This window comes from Callospermophilus lateralis, chromosome 11 (assembly GCF_048772815.1).
Source record: "Callospermophilus lateralis isolate mCalLat2 chromosome 11, mCalLat2.hap1, whole genome shotgun sequence".
NCBI classification, from domain to species: Eukaryota; Metazoa; Chordata; class Mammalia; order Rodentia; family Sciuridae; genus Callospermophilus; species Callospermophilus lateralis.
This window is the reverse complement of record NC_135315.1, coordinates 46,586,956-46,609,295: the sequence shown is the minus strand read 5'-3', so window position 1 is coordinate 46,609,295 and position 22,340 is coordinate 46,586,956. Positions and strand designations below refer to the sequence as shown.

General features: G+C 45.4%; 3 pseudogenes; 1 reads left to right on the top strand and 2 right to left on the bottom strand.

Annotated features, from left to right (window-relative positions):
- Positions 1–1,396: 1,396 nt before the first annotated feature.
- Positions 1,397–2,079, bottom strand: LOC143410897 (bcl-2-like protein 1; annotated as a pseudogene).
- Positions 2,080–3,232: 1,153 nt separating this feature from the next.
- LOC143410989 (ras association domain-containing protein 5 pseudogene) lies at positions 3,233–4,020 on the bottom strand (annotated as a pseudogene).
- Positions 4,021–12,267: 8,247 nt separating this feature from the next.
- Positions 12,268–13,317, top strand: LOC143409690 (olfactory receptor 1468-like; annotated as a pseudogene).
- The last annotated feature ends 9,023 nt before the right edge of the window (positions 13,318–22,340 follow it).

Sequence of the window (22,340 nt, the reverse complement as noted above, 5' to 3'; positions counted from 1 at the left end):
CTAGGACAGCTTTCCTGGAACAGGGCAGGGGAAGGAGCATTAATTAGGCTGTCAATCTCCAGGCACCAGCTCTCCACCTGGACGCTCACAGCAAGCCAGCAGCTCCTCACACATGAATACACACACACACACACACACACACACACACACACACACTTAATAAAAATAGTATATCATCTTCACAAGGAATGAAAACTTGTCTGGAATATGTACAGCAGAGGGCCTGGGGTGGCCAGTGGATGAGACAGAACAAGGCTGGAGTAGAGGGAGGCCTGAAGGGTTCTTGGCCAGGCCACTTTGACCTTGGCAGCCCTGATGCCCAGGTTGGACAGTAGGGCAATATCTACCTGGTCAGGCAACACAGGCCCCTTCAGTCAACCCCATCCATTGGCCTGTGCCCTAAGGTCTCCTTCCCACCAATCCTTCCTGAGGTAGGAAGACCCCAGGGTTCCGACTGCTGTTCCCTATATTTCCTCTTTACATCTGGGGTAAGGCCCCTGAATCCCTGTACCCAATGGACAGTAGCCCAGTGCAACGATGCCACAGGATGGTCCTGTAGGAAGTGAGGCAGCTGAGGCCATAAATAGCTCTGAGGCAACTGTCTTGGGCCCAGATGGTCCCTCGGTCATGGTCATGGGAGCCAGGAGAGAGGAGGGAAAGGGACTGGGGGGGGTGTTAAACTACAAGGGCCATCCTAGGTTTAGCATGGGGGTACTTCCTGAAGTGATAGCACCCTCCCTCTTAATTGGGACTGGCTTCTAGCCAGAGGCCTCTGGGAAATATTCACACTAGGAGGGGGGACTTGGTCCAGGCCAGAGGTGAGGAGGAAGTCCTGATCCTTGCTTCTTTATCCCAAGCAGCCTGAATTCCTAATTAGTCAAAAGTGGCCTCTAAATGGTTCTTGGGGGCAGAGATGGAAGGAATAGGTCCAGAGGGGATGGAAAATGATGATCAACTCTGAGGCTACAAACATCAAAACAATAACAAAAAAAGACAATATAGTTTTTTTTCTAGGGAAGTGGGTCAAAAACTGTTCTAGCTCTTTACCAAGAAAGCAGTCTCAGAGGCTAAGGGGTAGTAAGGATTCTACCAACGAGGTAGGGCCCTCCTGCTCCTAGCTGCCCCTACCCCCTGCCAGCCTTCAAAGGGTAGGTTTTAGGGAAAATTTGTAGACTTTGAGGCCAAGAGAACTGAGGTATGCAGGTAGGTGGCTGTCACAGAAGCGTGGTAGATCTAGAAAACTAACTGCAGGGAACCAGGTATAGGCCCAAGCCAGTGATGGACGGTGGGCGTGGCCTGCCTGTAATGGTTCTCCGGGTGGCAATGCTGGCTGGACAAGGGATGTGGTGAGGTGGGGTGGAGTGAGAGGGAGGGTGAGTGGGTGGTCAGTGTCTGGTCATTTCCAGCTGAACAGCCAGACCAGCAGAATCATGCCAGCCACAGTCATGCCCGTCAGGAAACAACGGTTGAAGCACTCCTGGCCCTTCTAGCTCTTCACTGCAACATTATTCCCATAGAGTTCCCCAAAAGTGTCCAAGCCACCATTCTCCTGGATCCAAGTCTCTAGGTGATCATTTAGGTAAATGGCCATCCAAGTCACCAATACCTGCATCTCCTTGTCTATGCATTCCACGAACTATGTTCCCTGAAGGACAAAAAATGCCACAATGTGACCCCAGTTTACCTCATCCTGGAAGAGTTCTTTCACTACCTGTTCAAAGCTCTGATGACCCCAGAGTGATGTGGAGCTGGGACATCACGTCACCGAATGCCTTCCAGCACCATAGTTCAAACTTGTCACCTGCCTCCCTTAGTGCTTGCTTCACTCCTGCCATGGGGGCACCTCCGGGGCATCCAAACTCCTGCTGTGGCCATGGCTCCACTCACCATGGGGCTGTCCATCAGATGCCAGGATGGGTTTCCATTGATGGCACTGGTGGGCTCCGCCTCTGATTCAGTCCCTTCTGGGGCTTCAATCTTATTCTCTTCCACTTGACTAAACTGACTCCAGCTGTATTCTTTCTGGGAAAGCTTGTAGGACAGAAAGTCAATCACTAGCTCCTGGTTGCTCTGAGCCATTTTTAAAATAGAGATGGGCTCAATAAGTCCAGTGTCCAAAACATCTGCTCACTCACTGTGTCTGATCTCTGCTTAATGATTCTCTACTAAGATCCAAAGCCAAGATAAGATTCTGAGAGGAGGGGTTGCTCTTTGTTGAATTCCAGACCCTACTTCCTCCACAGTGCCCGCCCACTGCTCCCGGTCTCTGCCTGTGCTGTCACCTACCAGTTGCACAGCATGTCCTCTCCAAGATGGAAGAGGCATGTAAGGTCGCCACCGCTGACGCTCAATAATCTCCCTAGACATGATTCTCTGCAATGCTTTCTGGCTTTCTCTTGCTGCCTGATTTCTGGACTCAACAGGAGACTTTAAAAATGGTAAATGGCTAGTTTCTCCTTAATGGAAACACATGAGGATGATGGCAACGTTAAATTCAAATTTGTAACTTAAAAACAAACAGCATTGACAAAGATGTGACGATCAAACACATGTATGTATGCCTTTGGGTTTACACATGCACAGTTTTGCTAATGAGGACCAGGGCCAGAGCAGGCAGCAACTTCGCTGCAAATCTCTAAGCCAGCCTCAGCCTTGGTGCTCCTTACCCCAGCAGCTAGGCCAGAGGCCACATGAACTTCCCTTAAGCAGGAACAGCAGGTGCCTTGGGCAGTGTGGGACAACCCTTTTCTGAACATTATTCTGCTTTCAGGAACTTAGCTCAGACCTGTTAAAGGAATATGCTACAACACTTGACCTAAATAAAGGTTTTGAAGGTGGCAAATAAGAGAAACTAAAGATGAGTCAAAGCCAGAGAAAGAACATATAGTTCTAAAACCTTTTACTCTTTTCCTTTTGCTGGCTGGTGTGAGAAGTTCTGGTTTGGTTACAAAAGAGGCAACTATGTGGTCAGTGAAAGGCTTGCAGCTTGAGAGATGCCAATGTTGTCCATCTCATGAATTCTGATCCTTGGCCGAGTCTGTTGGGGGGCACAGCATGAGAAGTGGGCAGAAGTCAACCCCCACACAGACACTTGTCCATGGAAGAGATATTGTGCCATGTCTGGAACAGCTGGGCGGGACAGAGGTGTCCTGAGAAAAAGCATCTGCTGCAAAATAATAACTATTAATAAAAACAAATCTGAGAGCATTAGGAGGAGAGGAAGCAAGACCAGTTACCCAGGTTTGCCCTGGGATTCTCTTAAAGCCTCTTCCAATTTCTGTCTAAACTTGTCGTGCTTCTTCTGCACTTGCTGGATTTTGTCCTGTTCCTCCTTTTCCAAGATCCTTAGGAAGTTCTGGAGCTCAGGGATGGAGAATGTGTCCCACTCCCCTCTCCAGTTTCATTCTCCTTTAGCACAAAGTTGAGGACATCTGTGTCTGGCTGGCAAGGAGGCACAGATAGAGGGAGCAGTCAGCAACAAAGAGTTTCTAGAAGAGGACTTGACCATCCTTGTGTATTTGCTTAAAAAGTGCAAACTTTGGGGGATTTTCCACTACCATAAACCTCTTGGGCAGCCCCTGGATGACCTTGCAGACTGTGATTGTGCTGCTGATGGGCAGCTACTAGATGATATCCAGTGGCATGTAGAAAGATGTCCGCTTGTCCGTCATTGCCCCAGGTTCACTTCCTTGATGGCATCGTTGATGGACTGGGCCCTGATCACAGCAAGGCACTGCCGTGGGCCGCAGAAGTTTCAAATGCACTTTGATGAAACCCGTGTAGGTGCCATCTTCGCTCAGCTTCAAGTCCAGGCAGTTCTTCTCCAGGCTATTGTGGCTGTTGATATGCTTGATCTCCTGCAGTGTAGGCAGAGGAGATTCCCAAGATTCCCTCCTCCACTATCTTACAGATGTTCTCTGACAGATGCCTGCTCTTCACATTCCTTAAAAAGGTCCTCTTGGCCATGAAGAAACAATCTTCCAACTCCTCCTCTAGGCTGCAGTACTTCTTACTGCTCATGCTCCAGCTGCACCAGAGCTGAGCGGGCGGGCGGGGCCGCCTGCTTTTGTCAGTAGGGCGCGAGTGGCCCAGGCGGCCCGACTGTCCCTGAGCACTGCCTGAACTTGCACAGCTGATGGATCAGCCCCTGGGGTCAGGACCCTGCGCCCAGCTCGCGCGCCTCGCTCTTGGCCGCTCTGGGCATCTGCCATTTCATCTCCAGCCGCACGGCACTAGCTGGCTAGCTCGCTCAGCCCAGGGGCGCCATCTCCTCTGTTTTTGAAGAATTTGTCGAATAAATTCTCCAGAGCAAGCTGCACAATTTTACATCCCCACCAGCAATGTATGGGAGTTCCAATTCCTCCGCATTCTTACCAATATTTTTTCCCCATTTTTAAAAGCTAAAATCAACCTGGTGTACAACTAGCATTTTGGAAAGCATTCCTTGAAACTTTTAAGATCTGTAGAGAATGACTGATGACATTGAACATCTTTTCATGGACACCGGGCCAAATGGGGCCATTTATACATCTCTCTTGGAGAAATATTCCTTGAGTTCCTTTGCACATTTTAATTGAGCTTTTTGTCTTTAACACTTAGTTGTGAGAATTCTTTATACATTTCTACATATTAATACTCTTACAAACTGATATGCAAATGTTTTCTCCCATTTGTAGGTTGTTTATTAACTTTTCAGATAGTGTTTGTTGATACATACAAGCTTTTTATTCATCTATTCTTGTTCTGTTGTGAGGTTCTTTTTTGTTGTTGTTGTTGTTATTGTTGTTTGTTTTGTTTTGGTCATAATCACAGAACCGCAGCTAAATCCACCTTCATGAAGATTACTCTTACATTCTAGGAGTTTCATAGTTTTAATTCTCATATTTAAATCTTTCAGTAATGTATGTGTTACCTGTTTGTATGTCTTCTTTTGAGAAATATCTATTTCAGGGCCCTTGCCCATTTCTTAAGGGGATTACCTATTTTCTTTCAATAGAGTTTGTGTTCCTTAAATATATTGGATATTAATCTCTTATCAAATGCATGACTTGCTAACAAAGAATATTTGTATATTTTATTTTTCTTTATTTCTTTCATCAGTGCTTTGTATTTTTTGCTCCTATAGATCTTTGATGTATTTTTGTTAGATTTATAACAAAATATTACACTTTACGGGGATGAGAATAAAAATGACATTGTGTTTTTAATATAAAATTCCATTGTTAGAGTGCAGGAAATCAATTGACTCATGTATATTAGCTTGGATCATACAATCTTCCTATAACCCATTTGTTAGTTATGGAGTTATTTTGTGAACTTTTTTTGGTTTACTACTTAGAGGACCATGTCAGCATCAGACACAGTTTTATTTCTACTTTTCCAATCTATCACTATTTGTTTTTCCCCTCTTATCACATTAGCCATGATTCTAGTACTATGTTGAAAAGCGGAGATGATAAGCAACAAGCTTGTCTTGTTTATGATTTTAGGGAGAATGTATCAAGTTTCCCACCATTAAGTATATAAGCTGTAGGTTATTTGGTAGCTATTCTTTCTGAAGTTGAGGTTCTTCCTATCTATAACTAACTTATAACTAACTTACCAAGGTGTTTTTTTTTTTTCATGAATGGGTACTGGATTTTGTCAAGTGATTTTTCTCTGCATTTATTGATTTGATCATGGGATTGTTTTTTCTATAGGTTGTAATGTAATGGATTTTACATTATTGATTTTTGAATGTTGAACCAGCCTCATATATCACTTGGATAGATTTCACTTGGTCATGGTTTATAATTCTTTTTATACATGATTGTATTTCATTTGCTAATATTTTTGGTTGAGAATTTTTACATCTGTATTCATGAAAGATATTTGACTGTACTTTTCTTATAATGTCTTTATTGGGTTTTGGTATTCTGGTAATTCTGTTCTCATAGGATGAAATAAGAAGTTTCCCTCTTCTTCTTTATTCCAAAGAGGGTCTACAGAATTGGTATCATTTTCTCCTTAAATGTTGGTAGAATATACCCAAATATACTATTTGGGCTTGGCACTTTCTCTTTTGGAAGGTTACTTATTGACTCAAGTTCCTTGATTGGTACAGGCCTATTCTGATCATCTATTTCTTCCTGGGTGCACTTGTGAGATTTTTTTTTTCTTTCAAGGAATTGGTCTCTTGCATCTAGATTAGTGAATTCATGGTAATATATTTGTTCACAATATTATTTTATTCCTGATGTAAGTATTTATGTCATTTGTCTCTATCTCTTCCTTTCTCTCTCTTAGTCTGACTAGAGGCATCTTAATTTCATAGATCTTTTCAAAGAAGCAGCTTTTAGTTTTACTGGTTTTCTTTATTGATTTCCACTTCAATTACATTGATTTCTATTCTCATTCTATTATTTATTTAATTCTGTTTAATTTAAATTTAATTTACTCTTCTTTTTCTAACTTGATAAAATAGAAGTATGGACAATCATCTTTAGATCTTTTTTACTTTCGAATACATGCATTTAATGCTATAAGTTTTTCCTCTAGGGACTGCTTTTGTTGCATCCTGGTAATTTTTATAAGATGTACTTTCCTTTTCATTGAGTTAAAAATAATTTTAAGGATTGTTTGAGAATTGAAAAATTGACCCTTTAATTATTATGTAATGAGAAAGGGCAAAAAAAGAACATGACAATTACTTCTGGAATTTTTCATTACATATTGTAGGACTGTGGTTTAGTGGAAGTAACTGCAATCAGGAAAAATGAGAACATGGATAAGTGGGACTATTGTGTCTCAAAACTATAAAACACTGATTAAAGAAACAAAAGATGTAAGAAATGGAAATGCATACTATGGTCTGGACTGGAAGACTCAATATTCTTAAGATGTTGACTCTTCAAAAACTTCTCTCAGGATTTAGAAAAATTTCAATCATAATTCCAACAAGATTCTTTTGTGTACAAAATGATGATCTTACTATAGAATTTATGTGTGAAGGCAAAGCTAGAAATTAAAATCAGTTTTGAAAGAGAAGAGCAAAATAGAAAGTTTCACATTTCTTATTTCTAGTCTATTAAGTGACAATGACCAAGTAAGTGTGATATTAAAGAAAAGATAGAAACATATATCACTATTGAGTGTCATAATATCATACAATGCAGAACTAGATTCACGCTTATATCCTCCATTGATTTTTAATACTGTAACCAAGGCAAATCAGTGGAATATAGCCTTCAACAAATGATGCTGGAGAAATCAGATTTCTCATGCTAAAGAAACAAAACAATAACAACAACAACAACAAAACCCTTTACTCCATTCCTCTCATTCTATAAAATAATTAACTTAAAATGTATCATAGACCTTGTTATTTGTGTGAGTATGAGGAGAGTTCCCATGACATCTTTCTCTGGAGTCAGAAAAATCCCAGAGACAGATGCAGTGGCACACACCTATAAGCCCAGCGTCTTGGGAGGCTGAGGCATGAAGATTGTGAGTTCAAAGCCAGCCTCAGCAACTTAGTGAGGCACTAAGCAACTCAATGAGACTGTGTCTCTAGATAAAATACAAAAAAGGGCTGGGGATATGGCTCAGTGGTTGAGTGTCCCTGAGTTCAATCCCAGTACCAAAATAAAATAAAAAGTCCCAGAACAAAAATTAAAGAACAGGTGGAGAAGGACTGAAGGAAGGTGATGTCAAGTTGCATCCACTCAAGCTGGTTGAAGCCAGTGCAGAGCTGGTTCCTGCAGCTGTGGCTGAACGAAGGGATGAGACTGATGAACCTAAAATGTTGTATCAATATATATATTGCTCAAAGTATGTGCTCTTCTGCCAGGAACATAGAACATGACATTAGGAAGTCATCTGATATATATGAAGAGTATTTGGGAGGGTGTTAATGATGGGTGCTATGAAGGTTTTCCTAGAGAGGTAAGGAGGCAAAAGTAACTAAATAATGTGGAATCTGGGCTTCTTTTTCTAACTTGACCTGAGACAGTATTGGACATGATGTGGGGGTGTTCATCTTTTTTCTTATTCCTGTCCTTTCCTTATATAGGCATATATGAGCAGGCTGCACCAGCACAGAACTCCTGCCCATTCCCCAAGCAGCCAGTGATTAAGCATTCATCCCTGAGCTTGTTTCCATCCTCACTGTTCCCCAAAGTATAGTCAGGTGTGATCTATGGCTATAATCACTCACTGCGGCAGGACTCTGAGAAAATTGTCCTAGTGAGATCCTGAGTAATTACTTTGTTTATAATTAGTTACCCCAGGATCTGAAGTCCATCGGGAGCCGGTTCCCTATGGTGCAGCAATGAATAGCAAGAGATATGAGCTGGGGTGGTGTAGACACAGATTATGACTATAGAGGTTTTTACTTCACATGCCTACAATGAATGAAGGGAGATGGATCTCAGGTCAGAGGTCACTCTTAGAAATCCTAGGTAAATCAAGAAGGGTGGTGCTTATTTCAACTGTAGTGTCTTTTTAATCTGAAGGTATAGTTTTTCCAGGTTATGCATTCTCTAGGATGTTTTTTTTTAATGGGATGGCTTATCTGTTCTATACCCCTCTGCCTCTCACATCTTCCGAACATTCTATAAGTATTTTGTCTAATGTCTACAAGTTGAATTGTTAATGATAACATTCATAAATATCAATGTGCAGTATATCTTATGATACAACAACAAGATTGTATCATTTCAACATAATGACAGCTCTGTGAGCTAGGTAGGCTTTAATGCAATAGGCTTTTAATAGAATTGCTTTCTTTTAAAATCATCTGTAAAGAATTAACATTTTTTGGACAGCCCCCCTCTTAAGACATTGTGATTAAATTTTTCTGAGAGGATCCAATAATCTGCAGTTTAAAGAAGATGTTTGTCCTTCCTATTCCTGTTCAACCCATCTACCAAAGCATTGACTTTCTGTGGGTATTAAGGAAAAATATAAAACCTGAACCATGAAGTCAGAATAAGTATTTTAACATTATGCCCAAGTGAGTTGCATGTACACTAAAGTCTAGAAGCCCTGCCCTCATTGATTCCTATGTGCACCCCGCACTGAGAATTCCTGATTTCAAGGGTCAGGGAGACATGAAGGTTAATCCATCCTCGGCACAGCAACTGAAATTGATGCCTCTTGTTTGTGACTCCTAGACACACTCTTGACATCCGGGATGGAAAGAAAAATTGTGAGAAGCCAGATATGTGATTTGCAGTAGACATTTTCTTCCCATTGCAATGCCAGCAGATAATGTTCAAGTGTAAAAACTGTTAATGCAGCAGAATTAAACACCACTAGCAGGGTGAAGATCCCAGTGGTTGGCTTCCATTATGTCTTTTTAGTTAAGGAGCTCCTTACATCTCTTAATGCCCCTCCTCTGATTTATTTGTCATATTTGGGGTACAGTTATATTAGAGTCAGAATTTTCCAGAAATCAGAACCAGATCATTTACATAGATAGATATGTGTAGATAAAGAGGAAGGGGTAGAGGAGAATGGGATAAAGAGTGAAAAAGAGATTCATTTTAAGAAATTAACTCTCATGATCATGGGACTGGCAGGTCTGAAATCTATAGGGCAGGTCAGTAGAGCAGATGCCCAGTAATGTTGATGCTACCATCTTGGGTCTGAAGGCAAACTGGAGTAGAACCCTTTTCTCTTCAGCAGACTTTCCTTTTAAGGCAAGACACCCCCCGCCCCAAGAAAGGTGATTTTTTTATTGATTTGAATGCTAATCATAATACAATGCCTTCCCAGAACCATCTAGATTGGTGTTTGACTGAAGCAAGGTGGTATGGTTTGGATCTGGAACGGCCGCCAGTCTCATGTGTTCAGAGGTGGGGTTTTGGAGAAGTGATTGGATCATAAGGCCTCTGACTTCATCAGTGGATTAATCCACTAAGGGTGGAATGGACCGCAGGGAGGTGGGACCTAGATGGAGGAATCAGGTCACTGGAGACAGGCGCTAGAAGGGGTTTATCTCTGAGCCCTTCCCTCCCTCCTTACTCTCTTTCTGCTTCCTGGCTGCCATGAGCTGAGCAGCTTTCCTTCACCACACCCTTACATCATTTTGATCTGCCTCACCTCAGGCCTAGAGCAACAGAGCCCAGACACCCATGCACGGAAACCCTAAACTGTGAACCAAAGTAAACTTTCCACCTTTAAATTGCTTATGTCAGGGATTTTGGTCATAGAGATGAAAATCTAACTAAGACTTACACATTAGGTACCAGGGCCTAGCCGAGTTGAAAGGAAATGAAACTAACCATGAAATTAACCATCACGTGGGCTGTGGATAGTGGAGGAAGAACTCAGTTAAGGGCTTGAAGGTAGAATTGTTTTTGTTTCCCCCATAATTTCTAAAATTACCATCATATTCATTTTCCCCACACCAATATCAATGACATAAGGTGAAATGAAGCATAAAAGATTTTTAGATGAGGTGCTGTGGTTGTAGCTCAGTGGTAGAGTGCTGGCCTTGCATGTGTGAGGCCCTGGGTTTGATTCTCAGCACCACATAAAAATAAACAACAAAAAATGAAGGTATTATGTCCATCTACACTTAATAAATAAATAAATAAGATTAGAAACCTCCTAGGTTCCTAGGGACTTAAAGAAAGGGGGAGTTTTAGACCAACTCAATACAAAGAAGTGAAATGAGCAGTAGATCTGATGTACCCTGATGTTTTCCATGTTTGCAAAATTACATCCATGAAGTTTGTAACAGAGTGTCAAAATGCATAGCTAAATGGTAAAGAAGTGAGTTCTTGTTCTGGAAACAATTGATAGTAGTGGCAATTTTAACTTGATAGAGTTTTGCTGTCTTTTAAGGTGAAGGAATGCGTGCCTCAGCCTGAAAGGCAGCCAGTCAGTATTTATGGGACACTGACCACGTCTGGCTCCATGCCAGGGGCTTGCCCTGCTGCAGTCTGAGGCAGACCTGACTTTTCTTCATGGAGTTCCTAATCAATGGGAAGTCATCCGTCAACCAGGGATCAGGGCACTGAGTGCCATGAGATGAGTCCAGGATGCTGTGGAAACTATAGCACGATACCAGGAAGGTTTAGCTTAGCAAGTGCCACGTAATACCCCTGAAAGATGAGGGGGTAGGCCAGGTGAAGAGGGAGGCAAGGAAAGCAGGTGGGAGGCAGGAGAAACAGCAAGTGTGAAACACTGGAGCCTAGAAATGATGGCTTCAGCCCAGCACTGCTGACAGGGGAGGCAAGAGGCATCTTGCAGCCAGGAGGAGAGGCTGAGGAAGTGGGAAAGGATCAGGTAATGAAGTGTCTTTTGTGCTCCTGAAGGGAACTTTGCCTATTTTCTTAAGAGCACTGAGAATCTATCACTGGATGTAACCAGAAGAGAGGGATGACCAGATTTCATCTTATAATGTCACAGTGCAAAAGAAAGTATTTGGAGGAGAAGGGTATTGAAGCTTAGAAGCAGGAATTTAAGAGGCAGTTCGCACAGTTCAAGTGACATAGGAGGTCAGCTTGTCTAAGGTAGTGATGTTTGGAACAAAGAGTGGATGAATTCAGAATTCAGTGCAGACTCTGTAGGACTTTCTGGGTTGGGTATGGATGGTGAGAGAAATGAGTGAATGAAACAAAACTCTCAGGTTTCTGAGTTTGAGCCTGAATTCCTTTTACTTAATATGAGAGACAGGAGGACAGGGTTGGGAAAGGAGCAGGCAGAGATTATGAATTTCACTTGGGATCTATTTTACTTACTATACCTGTGGTACATTCAAGGGAAGATAGTCATTAAGCCTTAAAATAGGGTTCTATAGGATAGAAAGATGTCAACTCCTGAGTTTTAAATGATATTTGAAGCCTTGAAGTACATGAGTTTTTCTTGGGAGTATATGTTGAATTAGAATAGTGCAAAATTTAGAAAAATTCCTAAAGAGCATTAGCATGTCAGAAACTGAAAAAGCAGGACCCAGTTATAATCACTGAGGGTGACTGGCCTGGCAGAAAAGCAAAAACCAAACCAAACCAAACCACATCAATACATTTTGTGTGTCAGAATGTTTACCAAAGAATGGAATATTATACCATGTTAAAAAGAAGTGAAGCAAATGTCATGTCTTGTTTTAAAGATTATAATTATTCACATTGTGATATAAGATGGTAATTATTGCAAAGAGAGTGAAATAAAGATTTTTTTGAAAGACCCCTAACAGGTTATATATCATAGAAATATGTAATTTTATTTGAGTTTCTAAAGGACTGTATTATTTTCTCTTTAAGAGACTGGAGACGGAGCATGATAGGAAGGAACCAAACTCTCATCTCAGAGTTTCTCCTCCTAGGCCTGCCCATTCAGCCAGAGCACCAAAACCTGTTCTATGCCTTGTTCCTGGCTATGTAACTTGCCTCTGTCCTAGGGAAGGTCCTCCCCATCATCCTCATTCACCTGGACTCCCATCTGCACACACCCATGTATTTGTTTTTCAGCAACTTGTCTTTTTCTGACCTCTGGTTTCCTCTGTGACCATTCCTAAATTGTTGCAGAACATGCAGATCCAAATTCCCTCCATCCCCTATGCAGGCTGCCTGACTCAAATGAACTTCCTCCTGTTTTTTGGAGACCTGGAGAGCTTCCTCCTTGTGGCCATGACCTATGACTACTATGTGGCCACCTGCTTCCCCCTGCACTACATCACCATCATGAGCCCCAAGCTCTGTCTCTCCCTGGTGGTGCTGTCCTGGGTGCTGACCATGCTCCATGCCCTGTTGCACACTCTGCTCATGGCAAGACTAGTTTTTTTTTTTTTTTTTTTTTTTGTGATGCTGGGAATTGAGCCCAGGGCCTTGTGCATGTGCGGCCATCACTGTACCAACTGAGCTATAACCCCACCTAAGACTGTCTCTTTTGGGTGGATGATATGATCCCCCACTTTTTCTGTGACTTGTCTGCTGTGCTGAAGCTGGCCTGCTCTGACACTCATGTCAAGGAGCTAGTGATATTTATCATGGGAGGATCATTGTTTTCTTCCCATTCTTACTCATCATTATATCTTATGCATGAATTTTCTCCTCCATCCTCAAGGTCCCTTCTTCCTGTGGTATTCACAAGGCCTTCTCCACGTGTGGCTCCCACATTTCCGTGGTGTCACTGTTCTTTGGGACAATTATTGGCCTCTATTTATGTCCATCAGCTAATAATTCTACTGTGAAAGAACCCATCATGTCTCTGATGTACACGATGGTGACTCCCATGCTGAACCCCTTCATCTACAGCCTGAGGAACAGAGACGTGAAGGGAGCCCTAGGAAGAGTTGTTTGTAAAAAGAAAAATCTCTTCTGTGTTTGATGGAAACACTTGTGATTTTCATATCAATTTTTTCCAGTGAATGTATGGATATTAATATTGGAATATTATTCCAGATTTTCCCCCTCACCTTGGGAACCTTTGCTGATGTAGCACACTATACAGTGGTTCAATACATAAAGGAGAGGAAGCTTGGCTGAGCAGTTCATCTAGGGAAGGGGGTCTTGGTGATCTGATTTTGCCTTTCTTTGTCTTTCCCAAGTGATCCTGGGAAAGCCAGGTGTAAGAATTACTGTTTGATGTGATGTCCATGCCTGATATCCTTAAGTTATCCCAAGATCTTATCATTTTATCCAGAACTCTGCTTTGTCTCTGGTGTAGTTTTTAAATAGTGCTCTATAATCTTAGGTTAATACTAAATAAGATACAAAAATCTCAACCTTGTGGGTGAGAGCCCCTTGCCCTCCAGTGCTCCCCCAATGTCTCTTGCATATGCTCTCCTGCAGACGTTTTCACATCATTTTATCTTGAAGCCTTCTTCCTTCCTCTCCTGGATTTATTTTCATGTTTAACATTTTCTGACTTGACCTAAACATAAATGGATCTTTCTTTTTTTAAAATAGATATTTTATTTTTGCTACAATATTTCACTTTGTTACATATCCTGGTGATTACCTAAAATGAAACTTTATTATTATTTTCCCCCAGTAATAGGAAGAGTAACTAGAGGTTGGTCAAAATTTTTAGTTTGTAAGAACACCTCTCTTCTATTTTGGTATTTTGGACTTTGACAATGTATTTTATGGTTTTTTTCCTACTCTCATGACAATTCAATGGGATTAGAAAAAATAGCATTGTTGTTTTACAGGCTTAAATTGAAGTTCAACATTTTCTCATATCACAAAGAGGGCCAGTTTGAACCAATGTAAAATCACAGACCATCTGATTCTACAGTTTCTTCTCATTCTTCTCCCACTTCTGAAAGAGAAAGAGTATCCATTTTTAATTTCCTTCCTTCCTTCCTCCCTCCCTACCTACTTTTTTTTGGTACTGGAGTACTTTACCACTGAGCTATATCCCTAGTCCTCTGTATTTTTAATTTTGAGTAGGGTCTCTCTAGGTTGCTGAGGCTGGCCTCAAATTTGCTATCCTCCTGTCTCAGTCTCTCAAGTTATTGTACCACCAACAATGCAGTTATTTTACTTAAACTCTTGGCAGCACTATGGAATGGTCCTTGATCTGTTTGTTTCCTTCACGCTCAGCAGTACTCAGTCTCTTCTGGGTCATAAGGGTGAGGGCCCCTTGCTTAACCATGTTCAGTTTCCTCTTGATTCTAGGGTGAGCTCCCCTCACCTAACAGTGCTCACTCTGTGTCCTCTAAGTGAGCACCCCTCACCCACCATTGCTCAGGATTCTCTGAGTTCTAGATTCTATTGTTTCACCAGAGTAGAAACCCACTGGGATCTGTGGATAAGGAGCAATTCCTACCTTGACAGGACATTGTGAAATATGGCAAAGGATCATTTCCCACCATCTTGGAGAACTTCCTGAGACCTGTGAGAAACCACACTGTCCCACCATCACTGTGGTGCCTGAGATATTGCCCTGAAGGATATTCTCTCAAAGAATCTGTGTTGTGTGAATCCTGAGTGTGAGCTCCCCTTGTCCACCAGCATGCAGACTCCTCAGTATCCTGAGTATGAGTACCCTCCTGCTCAGTGATGAGTCTTCTCTGTGTCTTGTGGGTGAGAGCCCCTCGCCCTCCAGTGCTCGATTTCTTTTGGTTCCTGTGGGTGAGTGCTCTTTGCCCACCAGTGCTAAAGCACCTCTGTGTCCAGGGGTCTCACCCCAGTGTGTCTTCATTGCAGTTGGTTCTTTGTTGCCTACTAGTGAGCACCACCCTCTCTCTAGTGTTACTTCTTTATGAGAATATGGTGGGTGTTTTTCCTGCAGTTCCCTGGGCACCTTTGATCTTTGTTGTTGAGTGCATATTTCCTTTCTTGCCTGTCCCTTGTAGAGTTTGTTTTGTGTTTTGTTCTGGGCTCTTGAGATGCTGGGAGTTTGAATTTCTTGGCTGCCTCTTGTGTGGTGCAGGAGTACTCTCAACTCACGGTGGTCCTTCATCACCCCAGCTTGTGATGATTCCTGGAGACATCTGGCTGTCCTGGTTGGATTGTTCTGTCCTCTTACTTAGTAGATAGATCTGTGGCTGCTGACAGGCTTTCTGCAGGGTGCCTTTCTGCACTGTGCCAGAGCTGGCTATCCTGAGGCTCAGAAGCCCTGAGACAGAGATTTCCTGTACCTATCCCTGAGCCTCCTTCTGCACAGCTACCTCCTTCTCAGGGTCCTCCCTGGGAAAGGCTGGGAACAGGGTTCTGCCCTCCTCCCAGGCTCTCTTTTTGTCCCTTCTGGGTTCTTATTCACTGATGACAGCCACAGTCAGCTTCATGGTCCACCTTCTCAGTCACCTAGACTCTTTCCCAGGTTGGTCAGCTCTTCCCTAGAGGAAGTGTTGGGGATTGAGAGTGGGTTCTTCTTCCCCATCTTTAGTCCAGAGTTTTGGGGACATACTCACCATGTTCTGCTCTGTACCCAGTGGAAGGAACAGCACTGAGGGGAGGAACAAGAACTCCAGACACAGTGGATCTACACGTCTGCTTCTCCCAGCTTCGTTCCTGTAGGTGGCACTGCTTCTATGGGACAGGTGGAGGCAGATCAGCATCTTCCTTTGTTTTGGCCAAATGGAGATTGAATTCATTTTTTTCTTTTTATATTGTCTTTTCTTATTTGTGATGTTGGTGAGTGCCCCTATCCAGTCAGCAGGGACTCTAGATTGTTGGACCCTGGGAATAAAAAAATGTCGTCCCCTATGCTTGCTGCCCTGCTGAAACTCCCAAGGGTTCCCAGCCTACTGACCCTGGGCCCCTCACTGAGGTGCTGTCCATGTCCCCTGCACAGTTAGAAGCTATGGCCAGCCTGGGCCTGTGGTATCCCAGCTTCCAGTGTCTCTTCAGTCCCCTCCTGGACTCCCCACCTTTCTTCCCTTTTCCCCCTGTGCCAGGCCCCTTCAACAAATCCTCCTAAGGGCATGGAGCCCCCCACCTTCCCAGACCACCCTCAAGTAGCTCCTGGGCTTCAGGGCAGGTCACTGGGGCATAGTCAGGGCTGGAGTGAGAGTCCAGAGAGGAGGGCCTCCGAACCCCACCCTGGAGGCCCACCCCATGGTTAATATCCCCCTCCATAGTTTTGCATTCTAGGAGGCAGCAGCTGGAGTCCAGCTCACTGGAGAAATGTGAAGGACATGGGGCAAATTCCTTCAGTGGGAAGATCTGCATCTGGGTCAACAGAAGGAAAGGTGAGGGGTGGAGGGAGTCCACAGCTTGAGGGCATGGGAAAACTGAGTTGTGTGGTGTGGCTGCTGTCCTGTGGCTACCCAGGTGTGGCCGAGGGAAGGGCAGCAGGAGGGCTGGGCCCTGATCCCTCAGTGTATCACTAGATGCAGCTGGGGCAGGAAGGGCTCAGGAGGGCCCAGGAGGGCCCAGGAGGGTGAGCCCCAGGGGAATGCAAGCCCCTCCTCCAGGTCCCAAGGCTCCACGGCCACCCCACATGGCACAAGAAACATGATCAGCAGCTGCAGGACACAAGGACACATGTGCACCGAATTTGCATATACTGGCTGAATAATGAACCACAAAAGAGCTTTAATAACTTTCAAAGTATGGTGTGGATGGGCAGTGTGTGTGTGTGCTGTGTTTGTGTGTGGACAGTTGGGTGCTGTGCATGTTGTGTGTTGTTTGTACAGCACAATTTGGACAGGATGGTGTGTTTCTTGGCATTTGAGTTGTCATACTGTGTGTTGAGTGGGTGTATGTGACTATGTGTGTTGGGTTGTGTGATGTGCAAGGAGGTGTGTGGGCATCTGGTATGTGTGTGTGTAGTTTTGTCCGTCAATTCTAGTGTGACTGTGCCTTTACAGAGCCAGACCCTCAGGGTCAAGGTGCCACCTACCCTGTGTTGGTGAGTGGCAGTTATGGTAATGACAATGATCCCTTTGTCCACAGAACAGTCTGTGGCAGACAAGGAACTCCTGAGATTGACATATAAGGCAAGGCCCAAGTGTCCATCATAGAATTCCAGTGTCAAGATGGCAGTTGGCTGGTGGGCCTGGTGCCCAGCAGGATCGTGGTTTCCCGTGGCCTCATGGAGGACTTCATCAATTTCCTCTGGGTTCTTGTCTCCAAATATGCTACAAGCCCAACAAGCCAGTAGGAAGTTTTGGAAAGCAAGTTGGTAACTGGACCAGCACACAACCCAGACTCAAGCTCACCTTCCTTGGGCTCAATAATGCAGATGAAGCAATCGAAGAAACTCTGCTCACTTGGCCACTTCTAGAAATTGTCAAGCACTTGAAAGGGGAAGAGGAGGTGTTTACCCAGTAAGGCAGGATGAGCCCATGAAATGTGCACTGCAATGTGAAATGGAAATTCTGTTTCAGACCAAGGGAGAAAACACTTCTGTGATGAGGAGTGAAGGTGAAGGAGCTGAGAAACTGGACAAAGTGGGCAGGGCCATGGTGCAGCTTCACAGAAGGCCACAGGGAGGAGGTACAGACCCCCCTGTCAGATGAAGTCAGGCCAAAGCACCCCAGCTCTGCACATTTTTGGTTCTGAGGTTTTGACCGTGGGTTGTGTGCATTGGCCCATAGATATGTGTATATGGAGTACTCTGTGTGCATTCATTATTTGGGTCTTTAGGGAACGTTTGTCTGCTAGATGCTAGACAGTGGTCCTTCCCTGACAGGGCTCTGCCTGGCCATTTGCCCTGTGCCTCCAGAGCCCTGCACTGCTGCCTGCCACTCCCTGCGGCTCTCTCCCAGCAGCCCTGGAGCATTCTTCTTCAGGGCTCCATCCCTCAGCAGTGCCCTGGCCAGGCCTGCGTGCCACCCTCAATCAGAACATGGCCACAGAGTTGGCACCATCACCCTCCTAGCCAGGTTGGGCCTTCCTGGACTTCTGCACCAGCTCCCAGCCCAAGGAGTGGGACTGAGCCTCCTTATGGGTGTTCTGGAGGCTACAGGGGAGCCAGACAGTGGAAGTTAGAGGGGGAGAGGAGAAAATGTGAGCACAGAGCAAGTGGAGGCTGGGGGACAGGAAATGCAGGCTGATGGGGAGGAGGCTCCCAGTGAGGGTGCTGACTTGAGGGTGTGAAGACAGGAGGAGCTCCTGGCTCCACCCTGCTGGTAAGACTGGGAAGGACAGAGCTTTCCTATGTTGACAGCACCTTATCTGCCCTGAGTCTGGCAGGATGCTCAACACACCTCATGTCATGAACCATCTGCCTCCAGTCTGTAAGGGAACAGTGATTGCCTCAGTTTCCAAGTGGCAAAGGATGCTCAGGGGGTTTATGTGACTTTGACAGTGGTACCTAAGCAACAAGGGGAAGGGCATGTACCAGAACCCAGACCCATCTGCCCCTGGGCCCATACTCTGTGTGGTACTAGCAGCACCCTCCAGGGGAGGACACAATCAGGAGCTGGTCAAGGAGGGACTGGGACCTGTCCTGTTGCCTGTGAGGATGTTCTGCCTGGGTGTTCCAGTAAGATGACAGATGATGTCTATCAAGCAGATGTCCCCAAGGGAGCACTGTGAGTTGGTGGGCTCATTCAAAGACTTGGACATTAAATCAATTGACTAGATTTAAATCAATTCTAGGAGCAATAGAAGCTGTTTCTACAGAGCAGGGTAAAGCACAAAGCCAAGGTTGTTAAGATGAAAACCAAAGCCTAGACCAAGTCCAGGGCTGAGGTGAGCCAGGTCAAGACAAAACCAAATGCCAAGATAAAGACCAGGGCAACCCCATCCTAGACACACCTGAGCCAAGCTCAGCTGACAGCGGTCAGGCAGCAGGACCAGGTTGTTGAGGCAGGGCCAGGTGTGGTGGTGCTGGGTACTTGCTCCCTCCACAGGCAGATCTGGGATCATCCTGGACCCTGATGCTGGCTCTTGGCACATCAGTGTGTGAATGTTTAAAAAACATACATGTATTTGTTGATGTGTGGTACCTGGAAGGGAACCCAGGGGCACTCTGCCAGACGTTTTTTCTTTTTAATTTCAACATAGGATCTCAGGAAGTTGTCCAGGCAGGCCACAAACATGTGATCTTCCGGATCTCCTCAGCCTCCTGGTAACTGGCATTAAGGTGTGGCCACTGCACCAAGCTCTATGGATGTTTTGACCTGGTGACCACACTCAGTGGAAGACTTGTGCACACTGCAGGGTGAGTTCCCTCGTCTCTTCTGGAGTGACCTTCTGGCAGATTCTGGGAGTCTCCTGAGTTTCTAGATGACAGTCCTCTAGAGTTTCTAGAGGACTCCTCAACACAGAAATGTTTCCTCCCTTGGTAATTCTAGTCTTTGGCAAGGAATGTGGCTGCAGAATATGCCCCTGACTAGGGCTGAGATGATGGGCCCAGTCCATTGATGAAAGGGACAGATTGATGGGGACCTTAACTAGCAAAAAGGATCTGACCCACATGGTTTGAGGAATGACACGGACCTGAAAAGTGCATCTTTCTGCCCCTGCAGGGAAGAATAGGTTGTAGGGAAAGGTAAATAGAAACATATGCCATCCTCCAGATGCAAAGGCAGCATTGGCTCTTTGGAAAATTCAGACTACAGATGTCCCCTGCCATCTGCGACAATGGCCTTGCTCAGCCCTGCCGAGTGGAAAGAAGGTGAAGGCCTCATCCAGCCCTGGTCAGAGGTGGAGTGGAGGCATCTGCTAAGTACCTTCCAGGTCAGCTTCAGCAGCAGAATGTGTAAGGCCTCCATCTCCCTGCTCACAGACTGCAGAGATCCCGCCTGGCACCAGGGCTGAGGTCTCCTGTGCGTCTCCATGCAGGCCACCGCTTCCTCCTGCTCTCACCTTCTCCACCTTCCCCAAGGTTTCCACAGTGATGTGTGCTGTTTTGTAACACAATAAAGATAGAATTTAATTGCAGATAGAATGTTTTCCCAAAGACCCTGAGTGTGAGTTAGCAGCCAGGGTCACCTGATCACTGTTGTGATGCCTAATTGACCCCACAGCTGGGGCATCCAGGAGCCTGCCCCTGATCACAGACGGTCTCCCAGGTAGAACTGCAGGATCCACATTTTTGATGGGGGAGGATGAGGCAGAGGAGATCCGGGATCCCTTAGCTCTACCATTGGAGGAAGGGACTGGGTTTTGGGAACACACTTAGGTGCATGTACCCCAAGGGTAAATGAGGAGATAGCAAAGTTCTCCATGCATGCAGCATTGGGAGGATGGGGAATAAGGTAGATCTGAGCACCTGTTTTGAGCCCCACATCCTCCCTGATGTCCCCAATGACCTTCATGGTGGATAGCCCCAGAGCCCTGGAGAGAAGTGGAGGCCCATAAGGTGAAAGGGGGGTCCTGGTAACTTGGACAGGACAGTGATGGCAGCCAGGGAACCTGGAATCTGGGGCTGCGGGGGGCAGATGCTGACCAGGGCCCCCTCTCCACTGCAAGCCCTCCTGGTGCTGCTCTTGATGGACCCCAGGCAAGTGCTTCAGGAATCCAGGTAAAAGCTTATCCCAGGAACCCACTTTTTTAAGCCTGTTTTATTGCTCAAGTTTGGCTCAGGAAGGGTCTTTTGACACTGATTTTTAACAATCTGTCACTTCTCCTCTGATGAGGGGTCAGATCAGACAAAAGGACAGGACAAGTCCATTCCAGCGACATGGGCCCAGACCACTTGATGGACAATCAGTAATGTCTTCAGAAAAGGTTATTTGGAGACAGGGGCATTGTCAGAATGAAGATGGGCAGGTGCCAACCCTACCCAAAGCAGGCATTGCCAAGGCTTCAGAGCAGTTTCCCCAGTGTTCCACTAGGTGGAAGCAGTGGGCATCTTTGCAGGTTGGCTCTTTTCATTCATAAACTCAGGGTTCCCTTGAGGGGATCTCAATAAAGGGCCAGAAGACAGGGAGCCCCACATCCCTCAAGACTGCAGGATGGACAAGATGGGGAGACTGAGACAAGGCCCAATAAAAATCAGAAATTTTCAAAGAAATTCCATATTGCCCTTTTCTCAATCCCTGCCATTTCCTACCAACATCCCAGCTCCCTGCAGTCAACTGTCCCATGCCCAGGATGGAAGCTTTGGCCAGATCAAGGCCCTGGCCCAGGAAGGAATGTAGGGCTGGAGGGAACTGGTCATGTCCCCAGCAGGGTCCCCTGGGCCTACACAACTGCATCTCCCAGCTTTGTTCCTATTGATGGCAGTGCTTCTGTAGGACAGAAGAGGAAGATCAGATTCTCCCTCTGTCTCCTGGCTTCCTTCCTGCAGATGGAAGGACAGGCAGAGGCAGATCAGCTTCATGCTCCATTTTGACCAAATTGTGATTCAATTCATTTTTCTGTTTTATATTGTCTTCTCTGACACTGGTGAACGCCCCAATCAGTCAGCAGGGACTCCAGATTCTTGGGTCCAGAAGTAAAAAAGGTTCCTCCCCAGTGTCTGCTCCCCTTCTAGGGCTCCCAAGGGTCCCCAGTCTACAGACCCTGGGCCCCTCACTGAGGTGCTGTCCATGTCCCCTGCACAGCAGGTGTGGCTATGTGCAGCCTGGGCCTGCGATGTCCCAGCTTCCAGCGTCTCTTTAGTCCCCTTCTGAATTCCCCACCTTTCATCCCTTCTCCCCCTGTACCAGGCCCCCAAAGCATGTCCCCCTAAGGACACGGATCTCCCACTTGCACAGACCACTCCAAGCAGCTCCTGGGCTTTGGGGTAGGTCGCTGAGGCACAGTCAGAGCTGGAGGGAGAGTCCAGAGAGGAGGGCCTCTGAGCTCACCCTGGAGGCCCACCCCATGGTTAATATTCCCCTCTCCAGTTCTGCATTCCCCGGGGAGGCATGAGCATTGGAGAAATGTGAAGGACACCAGGCAAAGTCCTTGGGTGGGAAGTCCCTGGACCAGCAGAAGGAAAGGCCACTTGGGTGATGGGTGGAGGGAGCCCACAGCTCTAGATCATGGGGATACTGAGTTGTGTGGTGTGGCTTCAGTCCT